The 12,874-nt window shown below is 46.9% G+C and overlaps 1 long non-coding RNA gene across 1 annotated transcript; it reads left to right on the forward strand.

Moving 5' to 3' along the window:
• The first annotated feature begins 10,874 nt into the window (after window positions 1-10,874).
• Window positions 10,875-12,587, forward strand: LOC136478315 (uncharacterized). The gene is made up of 5 exons (XR_010764235.1): window positions 10,875-11,019; window positions 11,099-11,501; window positions 11,602-11,854; window positions 11,930-12,015; window positions 12,091-12,587. It is a non-coding gene; the product is annotated as an uncharacterized lncRNA (long non-coding RNA).
• The last annotated feature ends 287 nt before the right edge of the window (window positions 12,588-12,874 follow it).

Genomic DNA, 12,874 nt, shown 5'->3' on the forward strand with positions numbered 1-12,874 from the left:
GCGCGCGCGCCGCCGCCGCCGCCGCCCGGCCTGGCCCGAGCCCGTGGGCGTGGGCGTGGCGTGGCATGGCGAGGCGAGGCGAGGCAGGCAGGCAGGCGGGCGGTGGGCCTTTATTTTTGAAACTCTGTTTCCTGTGGAGGAGTTTCTGTTAACTCCCGTGACTTCTGGCTCTCCGTCTCTCCCACCGTAGAAGGGAGGTGTGACCCCTCGGTGCCGTCGGCTTCTCGTCTTCTGGCCTCTGCCTATAAAACAAATCCTTCCCTCTCGGTTAAGCTCTCTTGGCGAAGTACACCACTTTCCAGCAGCGCAAGTTCTTCCCGTTCCACCTCCGACGAGCACCAGAGATGGAAGAGTAGGCCTCCGGAACGCGTCTCTGTCGTGGGCTTCACCTGCTCGGGTGAAGACGGGCGATTACGTTTTTGGGGAGTGTCGGTGGTGGCACGACTACTCGCTGGTGAACCTGTAGCGGTGCCTCTTCACGACGTCCTTTTCTGCACTGCATCGAGCGGGACGACTAAAACAACAAAGCACCATCATGGCTTTTCCTGGTGTGAGCGGCTCCGCCGCAGGGTATAATCTCCTTCACCCTCTTCTGAGTTTCATCATCAATATCATGATGTTCCTAGGTAATACTGCTTTCATATTCAGCATGCTCTGTTTGGTTGATTTGGATGATTATACTAGTACTGGTTTTCTGGTTCCTTTTAATTTTGTGATCATCATGATCTTGATATTTGAGAACACATCTTTTATATTTATGATCATGTCTGTGATGCTTCAGCTATGTAAAACAATGTTTCACATATGTTTCGGCTCCATAATTTGTCTTATCAGCATGTTAACATTTGTCATGAATTGTTTCTGTCTTTTTATTCATGACTTCACTCTCATTTTTATTGCGTTATTTTTATGGATTAAAATAAATATGAAAATGCCTTATTCTTCAACATTCCAAAAACGTAATTTCAAGCCATTTTCATCTGTTGGCTTTGCGGGCATGCTAAAGCCTACGCCGTTTGAGGGCACTCACTACAAGAGGTGGCGTGAGAAAGCCCTTCTGTGGTTGTCGGCCATGCGCTGTGGTCATGTGCTCAATGAGCAGCCTGCTACTGTGAGATCCGATGAGGATGAGCAGGCTTGGGGACATGCTGAGACCATGTGCAAGGCTGCACTGTTGAGCATCATCAATGATTCTCTAGTTGATGCCTACATACCACTCCCGACTGGCAGAGCTGTGTGGGAAGCCCTTGAGGCCTGGTATGGTCTTTCCGACACCGGTTCTGAGCTGTACATCATGGAGCAGTTCCATGACTACAAGATGGTTGATAACCGTCCTATAGTCGAACAGGCTCATGAGATACAGGGACTGGTGAAGGAATTGGAGCTGTACGGCTGTCCTCTCCCTGACAGGTTCGTGGCAGGGTGCATTATTGCTAAGCTGCCACCTTCCTGGACTGATTTTGCTACTATCTTGAAACACAAGAGGCAGCAGTTTAGCATTGCTGAACTTGTTGGCACTCTTGATGTTGAGGACAAGGCAAGAGCAAAGGATGTTAAAGGAAAGAGCAAGGGCGGGAATGGTGATGCGACTACTAGTGCACATGTGGTGCAAAAGTTTCGTCCTAAGCCACAAAAGAAGAAGCCCCAGCAGGAGCTTAAGCAGAAATCCACTACCTTCTTCAAGAAAGGTAATAATAAGAAGATGGGATTAGACAAGGCAAAGATGAACTGCTTCACTTGTGGGAACACTGGGCACTTCTCTAGAGAGTGTCCTGAGGCTAAGTGGAAGCCCCCACCAAAGGCGAAGACAGTCAACACCATTGAGACTAATGCAGACGCTTCTGGGTACGGTAATTTATCTGCATTTACAGTTTGTTCCTCACCTGATTGGTGGGTTGATACAGGTGCAAATATACATGTGTGTGCTGATAAGTCCTTGTTTTCTTTTTACCAGGTCGGGAGGAGTGGAGCCTTGCTGATGGGGAATGGCGCACGTGCTGGTGTTCATGGTGTTGGTACAGTGGATCTGAAGCTTACTTTGGGGAAGACCGTGCAACTCAAGAACGTGCATCATGTCCCCTCAATAAGGAAAAATCTTATTAGTGGCTCTCTGCTATGTCGAGATGGTTTTAAACTTGTGTTTGAGTCGAATAAATGTGTTATGTCAAAGTATGGAACCTTTGTTGGAAAAGGCTATGAGAGCGGAGGCTTGTTCCGCTTGTCTTTGGTTGATACTTTACCTCTTGCAGTGAATAATGTCGTTAATAACGTTAATGTTGAGATGAATGTTTGGCATTCTCGATTATGTCATGTTAATCTTGGTTGCATGTCCCGCTTAGCTGGTTTGAATTTAATTCCTAAATTTGACGTTGCCAAAAGCTCCAAATGTCATACATGCGTTGAGGCAAAACAACCTCGCAAGCCTCACAAGGCAGTTGCGGCGAGAGAGTTGGCACCACTTGAACTCATCCATTCCGATATTTGTGAAATGAACGGAATTTTGACAAAAGGTGGTAAGAGATACTTCATAACGTTCATAGATGATTGCACTCGATATTGCTATGTGTACCTAATTAAAACAAAAGATGAGGCATTACATTATTTTAAAACATTTAAAGCTGAGGCTGAGAATCAACTTGAAAAGCATATCAAACGGTTGCGGTCCGATCGCAGGGGAGAATATTTCTCTAATGAATTTTCTGAGTTTTGCACGGTGCACGGTATAATTCATGAGAGGACACCTCCATACTCACCACAATCCAATGGGATTGCTGAGAGAAAGAACCGCACTCTAACTGACTTGGTGAATGCCATGTTGGAGACAGCTGGTTTATCTAAGGAATGGTGGGGTGAGGCAATTTTAACTACGAATCATGTCCTAAATAGAGTGCCCACAAAGAACAAAGAAATCACTCCATTTGAGGAATGGGAGAAAAAGAGATTAAATATTTCTTATCTTCGCGTTTGGGGTTGTTTGGCCAAAGTGAACGTGCCAATAAACAAAAAGCGAAAGCTTGGACCAAAAACTGTAGATTGTGTTTTCCTAGGCTATGCCATTCATAGTGTGGGCTATCGTTTTTTAATAATAAATTCTAGTGCTCCTGATATGGCTATTGGAACGGTCATGGAGTCTAGAGATGCCACGTTCTTTGAGAATGAATTTCCAATGAAAATAGGTGCATCTAGCGTGTCTAGTCATGATCCTGTTCCTGAACTTCATGAATCGAATATACACGCTGATGATAACACCCATGAGCTTGAGCAAAATCCTGAGGAGGATGATAATGCTGTCACTCGAAGGAGTAAGAGGCAAAGAGTTGCAAAATCCTTTGGAGAAGACTTTATTATATATCTCGTGGATGACACTCCCACAACCGTTTCTGAGGCATACTCCTCTCCTGATTCTGACATGTGGAAGGAGGCAGTGCAAAGTGAGATGGACTCCATTATGTCCAATGGGACGTGGGAAGTGGTTGACCGTCCATTTGGTTGCAAACCTGTGGGCTGTAAATGGGTGTTTAAAAAGAAGCTGAGGCCTGATGGTACAATTGAGAAGTACAAAGCTAGGCTTGTTGCTAAGGGTTATACATAGAAGGAAGGTGAAGATTACTTTGATACTTACTCACCTGTTGCTCGATTGACGACCATTCGTGTGTTGCTATCCCTGGCTGCCTCACATGGTCTTTTCATTCATCAGATGGATGTTAAGACAGCCTTCCTAAATGGAGAGCTTGAGGAAGAGATCTACATAGATCAGCCTGATGGGTTTATTGCAAATGGTCAAGAGGGTAAAGTTTGTAAGTTATTGAAGTCCCTGTATGGCCTAAAGCAAGCCCCCAAGCAGTGGCATGAGAAGTTTGATAAAACTTTAACATCAGCCGGCTTTGTTGTGAATGAAGCTGATAAATGTGTATATTATCGGTTTGGTGGTGGTGATGGTGTGATACTATGCCTATATGTGGATGATATATTAATATTTGGCAACAATCTAAATGTGATTAAAGAAGTAAAAGATTTTTTGTCGAGTAACTTTGAGATGAAAGACTTGGGAGAGGCTGATGTTATTCTCAACATTAAGCTTTCAAGGGAGGAAGGAAATGGTGGGGTAACTCTTATGCAGTCTCACTATGTGGAAAAGGTCTTGAACCGATTTGGGTACAGTGAGTGTACGCCTGCTCCTACTCCGTACGATCCAAGTGTTCGTTTGAGGAAGAATCACAGAATTGCAAGAGACCAATTGAGATATTCACAGATAATTGGTTCTCTTATGTACCTAGCTAGCGCAACCAGGCCTGATATCTCATTCGCTGTAAGCAAACTGAGCCGGTTTGTGTCAAATCCGGGAGATACTCACTGGAATGCTCTTGAGAGAGTGCTGCGCTATTTGAAAGGGACAATGAGTTACAGCATTCACTTTTCCAGGTATCCAAGGGTACTAGAGGGTTATTGTGATGCTAATTGGATTTCTGATGCGGATCAGCTGTATGCCATGAGTGGATACGTGTTTCTACTTGGAGGTGGTGCTGTTTCTTGGAAGTCTTACAAGCAGACTATCTTAACGAAGTCTACAATGGAAGCAGAACTGACCGCATTGGATACCGCTAGTGCTGAGGCAGAGTGGCTCTGTGATCTCCTAATGGATTTGCCGATTGTTGAGAAGCCAATTGTCGATGTTTCACCACCGATAGCCTGCCACGGGGGTACCCGGGGCAGTATGTTCGGGTTTCGGCGTATGCTGAACTCGATGGTTAACGCAAGAGACAGTCGATTTATCCTGGTTCAGGCTCTCGATCGTAGATCGAGTAATAACCTTACGTCTAGTCGACGTTAGCCTTTGCGTTGGATTGATTGTAATGTGTTGTGTTGTGTTGTACAATTGTTCTCTCCCTCTCAGGAGCCCTGCCCTCCTTTATATAGTCAGGAGGCCAGAGTCCTAGTCGATTTATAATGAGATTTCCTAGTAGGATTACCTAATAGTCCTACTACTACGATTATATGGGAAGAATTCTAGTTGGACTAGATCTTTTTTCTACCCTGTGGGGTATCCTGTGGGTCCCGCATCGACAAGCCCCCGAGCACTTCATGGTTGAGCTCTGAAAATCTCGCTCTGCTCCTTCTGGTCTTGTTGAGTAGGAACAAAATATCATCCGAGCGTTTTCTGGAGTGAAACCTTGTAGCGCTTCTTGGGATCTTTGGGTGGTGAGTGCTTTTGAAGAAAAAGTGCATCCCTCTGGTTGTAGCCCCCGAGCCTCTTGCTATTTGGAACAAGGAGCTGGAGGATCTTGTCTTGAAGTTGCCCTAATTGTTCGTTGAAATTTTATCAAAAAGAACTCGCCCGAACATGGCTTGTTCCGGGTTCTTTTTGCCGTAATGTCTTGAAGTGGTCTGCGTTGAGGAAGCCTATTGGTGACGTGCGCTTTTTCGAAGAAAAAGTGCACTCACTGAGTGTAGCCCCCGAGCCTCTTGCTATTTGGAACAAAAAGTTGGAGGGTCTTGATCATTTATGTTGTTTGAAAATTTTGTATTCTGAAGTAGTCCCCGAGACTTGGATTACGTCATCATCTGAGTAGTTTTGCGGTAAGCAGCCTCCGAGCTTATGTCAAAAAATTGCACTCACTGAGTGTAGGCCCCGTGCTTTCTCTGAGTTCTTCTTTTTAGAAAAGAAGTCGGATGAAGAGTCTTGATGTGTCGTCGTTGTAGTCTTGAGTTTCTTGTATTCTTGGTCTTTTGTCTTTGGTTCCGAGCCTCCGGGAATAGGTGAAAATTAAGGCCGAGCTCCCTAGCTCAGTGTTGTTTAAGCTATGATGCCGTCCAAGCCCCCGAGCGTATATCCGTGTTGTTTTGTTCAGGAAGAACTCGGATGCGTGGTTTTGGCGTATTCTTTGATAGTTTTGCTGTTGTCAGATGTAGTTGTATGGTGGTGGTTGAGTGTAAATGCCTTTTGTTCACGGGTTGTACTGTGCTGGTATATTCTTCTGAATATGCCCGTCTTCGAGTACCGCTTCCTCTCGCCTGAGTCGTCCATTATTGTGTCCTGTCTTTTCACCGTGTCCTTTGTTAGGCCTATTTCGTTGGTGCTCCTAGTCCATGTGCGCCGATCCTTTGGTCTATAAATACTGTCCCTGAGTGCTTGTTTTTATTCATTGGATATTCTGTTGAAACCTTGGTGGTCATGAACATGGTAGTTTGTGAAGTAGAGCAGCCCCCGGGCATGTTTTGTACTTTCTGTGTGTCTTGTCGTAGATGGAGGAAGTCTTATGATAGGGATTAGAGGTAGGCTGATCCCGCGACAGCATTGTGCCAGGATGTACGTGGTGGTAGTTGGAGGAAGTCTTGTGATGTGGGCTTCGTTCCTTCATCCGGCAGTTCTGGGTTGATCCTCGTCGCCTGTCTTGAGACCGTCCGGTGCAGATCAACACCATATCTAGCATCACATCGGTCTTGGGTAGACAGATGCCTGCTGGTCTTCTATGCTCCATGTTGCCCTGCCGTGCTGTCGATTTCCGCCTTGGATGCACTGCGTTCGTCCTTTGAAGAAAACAGTGTAACTGATGGTGGTTTGTCCTTCCGAGTAGCAATTTGGGACACGTAGTCGTTCCAGAGCCTAGTCATGTCCGTGTTCCTCTTTGCTACTTTACTTTTCATGGTGCTAAGTTCGTTGGGTCTTGTAAGATTTGTAATATTCTATTTTTGAAATCGCTTGTAATGTAACGAATCTTGTCTTCTGAGTTGTCTTTGACTTTTCTGTTGTGATCCCTGTCGTTCATGAGACTACCGAGTTCTTTTTTACATAACCGGGTTCTTTTGTTCCTCGTGAGGTAGCCCTTTCTTTCTTCTTTCTTTCTTCTTGGTTTGACGGGTCGTTCTTGTATCGATCTGATAATCCTGCCGTGGCGTTGGACGGATAAGTCTGAAATCTGCTCGTTGGTTTTTACCGTTGTGAGGATTCGTGCCCTCCGTCGTTTTAGCTGCGTCGGTAAATGGACCGTTGCGTTCCCACACTGTGCTTTAACGGGCCTTGTGGGCCATTTGTATTACTGAGAAATCTATTTAAAGACCTTTTATCTTCCTTTCCTTTGTCGCCCAGCTCTTGCCTTTAAACCCTAGTTCTCAAAAATCCGCCGCCGTCATTGTCGCCATCACCCGAGCACCATCATTCTAGCTTCATCTCCTTTAGCGCCTTTTTTGCTTCCGCCAGTTCATGGGAAAGAAGAAAACCGCAAGCAAGTCTCAGGCGACCTTCGTGGATGAGGAGTCATCCCTGTCTTTGATTGAAAACCAGGAGTTCATGGCCATGAGGGCAGCTCAGAAAGTTTGGCCGGCTCCAACAACAAGTGAAGACCAGCTACGCGAGCTTGTTAGTGATGGCTTGATCCAAAGCAAAGTCATCGCTGAATGGAGAGTTCCGGGCGAGCATCGGGTTCCGGCTCCGGGTCCTGGTGAGATTGTCCTTTTTGTTTCCTTTGTCCGCGCTGGACTCTGTCTTCCTGCTTCCGCCTTCCTTCATCAATTTCTTGGTTATTTCGGGGTTAGTCTGAACCATCTAACCCCCAATGCCGTTCTCCATCTTTCTGTTTTTGTTCACCTTTGTGAAGCCTTCCTTGGGATCCCTCCTTCTCTATATCTTTTTTGCTTTTTCTTTTGCCTGAAACCCCAACCCCGCCGTGAAGAAACCAGTGCCCTCGGCGGTTGCGGGATTCAGTTTCGCCAGGGTCTCAAAATTAAGTTTTTTGACTATGACCTGGTTGATTCTGTCAAAGATTGGCGTGCCGAGTGGTTTTACGCTGCTAATTTGATCCCTTCTCTTGTTGTTCACTCTGGATCCGGTCCTGTGGCGAATGACCGGTGGGACAAGAAGCTTGAGTCCCCTGCTGAGATTCAAGCGATCCAGCCACTCCTTGATAGGATTAGCATGTTGAAACAGCAGGGATTGACCGGCTTTGGCATTGTCTCAAGCTTTCTTCGTCACTGGGTTCAGCCCTTGAAAGAGCGGGAACATCTGTCGATGTTTCACCACCGATAGCCTGCCACGGGGGTACCCGGGGCAGTATGTTCGGGTTTCGGCGTATGCTGAACTCGATGGTTAACGCAAGAGACAGTCGATTTATCCTGGTTCAGGCCCTCGATCGTAGATCGAGTAATAACCTTATGTCCAATCGGCGTTAGCCTTTGCGTTGGATTGATTGTAATGTGTTGTGTTGTGTTGTACAATTGTTCTCTCCCTCTCAGGAGCCCTGCCCTCCTTTATATAGTTAGGAGGCCAGAGTTCTAGTCGGTTTATAATGAGATTTCCTAGTAGGATTACCTAATAGTCCTACTACTACGATTATATAGGAAGAATCCTAGTTAGACTAGATCTTTTTTCTACCCTGCGGGGTATCCTGTGGGTCCCGCATCGACACCAATCCCGGCAATTTCTATGAACTGTGATAATCAAACTGTGATCACTAAGGTAAACAGTTCTAAGGATAACATGAAGTCCACAAAGCATGTGAAGAGACGTTTGAAGACTGTTAAAAAACTGAGAAACTCCGGAGTAATTGCATTGGACTATGTCCATACATCAAATAATCTGGCAGATCAATTCACTAAGGGTCTGTCACGCAATGTGATAGAAAGTGCGTCGAGGGAACTGGGTTTGAGACCCACATAGAGCCATCAACAGTGGTAACCTATCCTATGTGATCGGAGATCCCGTGAATTAGGATGACGAAACAAGCTGTTGATTGACTGAGGGAGAGACCCCTTAGATTATAGCTCAGTTCGTTGGAGATGCACCGTCTCTCCAATACTGTTAGGCAGGAAGATTAAGTTCTTAATGTGATTCGAGCGGCTTGGTATAGCGGGGATGTTGTCCTATAGAACATCCTATAAGGAACACACCTATATGAGCTCGATTGCTAGTCACAATCTATGAGATGTGGGTAATCTCTAGATGCTCATGAAAAGGCCTCGAAGTGTGACTTATATGCTTCAAAACAGAGGGAAGGCACTTGGCAGCCTAGTATCAGTTAAGAGGCTATGTGAAACTCATCTCGCACAAAACTGTCAATTCAAGGTTCTGTCCATTGTTCAGTTGTGGATGAGTATAGCTAGCTTTCTAGATGGATGTTCAACTTAACAGTCTCCATCGAAACACTGGTATATAAAAGGAATGTGGTTCTGAGAACTTCAAACTGCGTACCCTAGAGTTTGGTGGGGATTGTTAGATATTATGGGCTTGGCCCATTTATTTAATATCTCTATTAAACTCTATGGTCCGTACATGTACATTAATGGTTTTATACCATATGGGAATTTAATCGAGAGGCGACTCTACTTAAATACCTGATCATTGATCGATCTATTTGAGAAGTAAAAGTGAATCACCTGGATGCCACACGCGCGCGCGCGCGCCGCCGCCGCCGCCGCCCGGCCCAGCCCGAGCCCGTGCCCGTGCGCGTGGCGAGGCGAGGCAGCGGGTGGGCGACGGCGAGCGGGCGAGGCCTTTATTTTTGAAACTCCGTTTCCTGTGACGAATTGATTGGAGGAGTTTCTGTTAACTCCCGTGACTTCTGGCTCTCCGTCTCTCCCACCGCAGAAGGGAGGTGTGACCCCTCGGTGCCGTTGGCTTCTCGTCTTCTGGCCTCTGCCTATAAAACAAATCCTTCCCTCTCGGTTAAGCTCTCTTGGCGAAGTACACCACTTTCCAGCAGCGCAAGTTCTTCCCGTTCCACCTCCGGCGAGCACCAGAGATGGAAGAGTAGGCCTCTGGAACGTGTCTCCGTCGTGGGCTTCACCTGCTCGGGTGAAGACGGGCGATTATGTTTTTGGGGAGTGTCGGTGGTGGCACGACTACTCGCTGGTGAACCTGTAGCGGTGCCTCTTCACGGCGTCCTTTTCTGCACTGCATCGAGCGGGACGACTACAACAACAAAGCACCATCATGGCTTTTCCTGGTGCGAGCGGCTCCGCCGCAGGGTATAATCTCCTTCACCCTCTTCTGAGTTTCATCATCAATATCATGATGTTCCTAGGCAATACTGCTTTCATATTCAGCATGCTCTATTTGGTTGATTTGGATGATTATACTAGTACTGGTTTTCTGGTTCCTTTTAATTTTGTGATCATCATGATCTTGATATTTGAGAACACATCTTTTATATTTATGATCATGTCTGTGATGCTTCAGCTATGTAAAACAATGTTTCACATATGTTTCGGCTCCATAATTTGTCTTATCAGCATGTTAACATTTGTCATGAATTGTTTCTGTCTTTTTATTCATGACTTCACTCTTATTTTTATTGCGTTATTTTTATGGATTAAAATAAATATGAAAATGCCTTATTCTTCAACAGGATTTGGGGCGGAATTTTGATGACATGCCTCCGCCGCCCTCGGAAAACAACCCTGCTTGTGGTGGGAGGCGGCGGGAGTCAAGTGGGCATCTGTGCAACTAGTAAGTCTCGTACTGCAGTTATTCTTCCTGGGGTTTCTTCTGGTGAACCCGATCTGCAGTATGTTGAATTTGTGCCTCGTCTAGTTCCTCAAGTTGCCCGTTCTACTAGCAAGAGGACGCGGGCGGACGACTCCTCCACCAGTGCGTCCGCTTCCAAGAAGCCTCGTCCGCCAGGTGCCCAAATTACAGGTAGCATGCTCTTAGGTGAGGTGAGCATATCATTGTTCTTCATTTGCCTTTCTTTTCTGGTTTCTTTCCTCACCTGAGTTCTTTCGTTTGTTCAGGTGGAGCTCTTCGAGGATGAGGAGAATGATAGCGCGGCCCTCGTCACCCATCGGTGAGTAGTCAAAGTACCTACCCACATTGTCCTGTAATAATCCGACTTCTTTTTTATGATCCGTCTTCTTTTGTCTTGCTTTTGTCAGTAGGCGGGGTCGAGTCAGAGTTCTGGTGGGTCTATGGTGCCAGTCTTGCCATCCTTAGCGCAAGCTGGTGTTGATATCTTGTCCTCTGCCATGCCTCCGCCCAAGCTCGTCTGGTTGGCTTGCAGGCATCGGCCTAAAGAAGAAGGCTGCCAAGTAAGACATTCCGTCTTGTTCGCCTGTTTTTATACTTTGTGTTCGTTTCCTTATTGAGGAGTTCTTTTGTACTCTTTAGGTCGTCGCCGACGCCTTCCCCTAGCCCCCAGCCGGGTTCCTCTACTGGCCGTGTTGAGTCTACTCTCGCGGCCAGCCCTCCTCTGCCTATTGGGTCTCAAGATTCAGAAAAGACCATCAGTACGGCAGTGGAGGAGCCGAGGAACTTGGCTGAGCAGACTCCTGTCGACCAGGTTGATTCTGTCCGGGTTGAGGAGGTCGTGTCTGGGGCGGCGTTCCCGTCCGTGCCCGTGGCTGGGGTTTCTACAGGCCCCGACATGGCCTTGGTTTTGGCGTCATCGTCCTCACCTCCTCCTGCGGATGAGGTGGTGTTGGAGTTTGACGCTACCCATCGCATGTCCAAGTTGTCCGCGGCATGGGAGAGCTTGGCGGCCGGTACGGCTTCTTTCGGGGAGATGCTTCAGGTAAACGCCTTCTCTTTCTCTTTTTCTTTTTGTCTTGGTATTTAGTGCTCTGGCTTCTTTTTCCCTTCTCTTTCTTATTTTTCTTCTTCTCCGTGTAAAGGCGTTCTCTCGAGACCAATCCAGCTTCTTTGGCTCAGGTGAAGTCGAGAAGAAACTGGTCTTCGAAGTGAATCGCCTGAAGGCGGAACTGGCCAGCAAACAAGTTGAGCTGGAAACAGAGCGCTAAGGACACCAGACTTCTGAAGAGGCCCTCCGTGCTCAAATCGGTGAGTCGGAGCAGAGGAAGGATGATGCCCTAGCTACCTTGAAGGAGGCGTCTGAGAGGTCTGATGGCTTCAAGCGAGAATGTGAAGGTATCCGAGTACTTCCGTGCTTTGTTCTCCTTCTTCGCCTGTAGATTTTCTGACTTGTGTTGTTTGTATGAACAGCTCTCCAGAAGAGCAACAAGAAGCTCTCGGGCAACCCTGAGGCCATGAAGGCGACGATCCAAACCGAGTACAACCGGGCAGAAGAGGTAACTGAGCGTGCCGAGGAAGAGCTTGCCGTTGCCAGGTTGATTAGACGTGGAGCTGACCGGGATCTTGTGCAGGCTAAAAAGACCATAGAAGAATTGACTGGCAAACTGGCGACGACTACCGGGAATTGGAACGCCTTGTGGCAATCCTTCCGCTCGATCGCCGATCTTCTCCGAACTCCGACGGACGACGGGAAGTCTTGGGGTCAGTTTGTCCCGCTGATCCCAACTCGTTTCCAGGAGTTCGTCAAGAGGTGTGCCCAAGTTTGTACCAGGAACGTCACGTCTTGGCCCAGGTCCGGGTTCTTGCTCTGGCAGTACCTTTGGAGAAGATTGTAGAGGATGCCGAGAGCCAAAAGTACTGACGCTGTCGAGTTGGCGGAGCCCGAAGTCGACGAACTGGCCGGGAAGATTGCTGAAAATCTGAATATCAATATTCCTTCTCCTGATAATGACGCCTAATTTTGCTTGTAAACAAACTCTGTATTTGGGCTCTTCGTAGAGACAATATTCTCTGTGCTTGTAGATATGACACTTTGTCTCTTTTAATGCAATTCTCTTTTGGTTTCCTATATGGATGTCTTTCTCTTGTTTATCCTTTTAGACGAGCTATCCGAGTAGTCGATCTTGGGTTTGGCACATATTTTAGCCAAGAGCTGTAGAAGATTTGTGACTTAGAGCGCTTGAGTGTAGGTCTTGTAGCATTCTTTCTCTCATCCGGGTTGAATAACTCGGGATAGGGTGAACGTAGGCTAAGCTAGCCTTCCTGCTCTCATCCATGTTGGATAACCGGGGATAGGTCGAGTTTAGATTAACTCTCATCCGGGTTGAATAACTTAGGATAGGGCGAGTGTATATT

The sequence above is a fragment of the Miscanthus floridulus genome, chromosome 1 (assembly GCF_019320115.1).
Source record: "Miscanthus floridulus cultivar M001 chromosome 1, ASM1932011v1, whole genome shotgun sequence".
NCBI classification, from domain to species: domain Eukaryota; kingdom Viridiplantae; phylum Streptophyta; class Magnoliopsida; order Poales; family Poaceae; genus Miscanthus; species Miscanthus floridulus.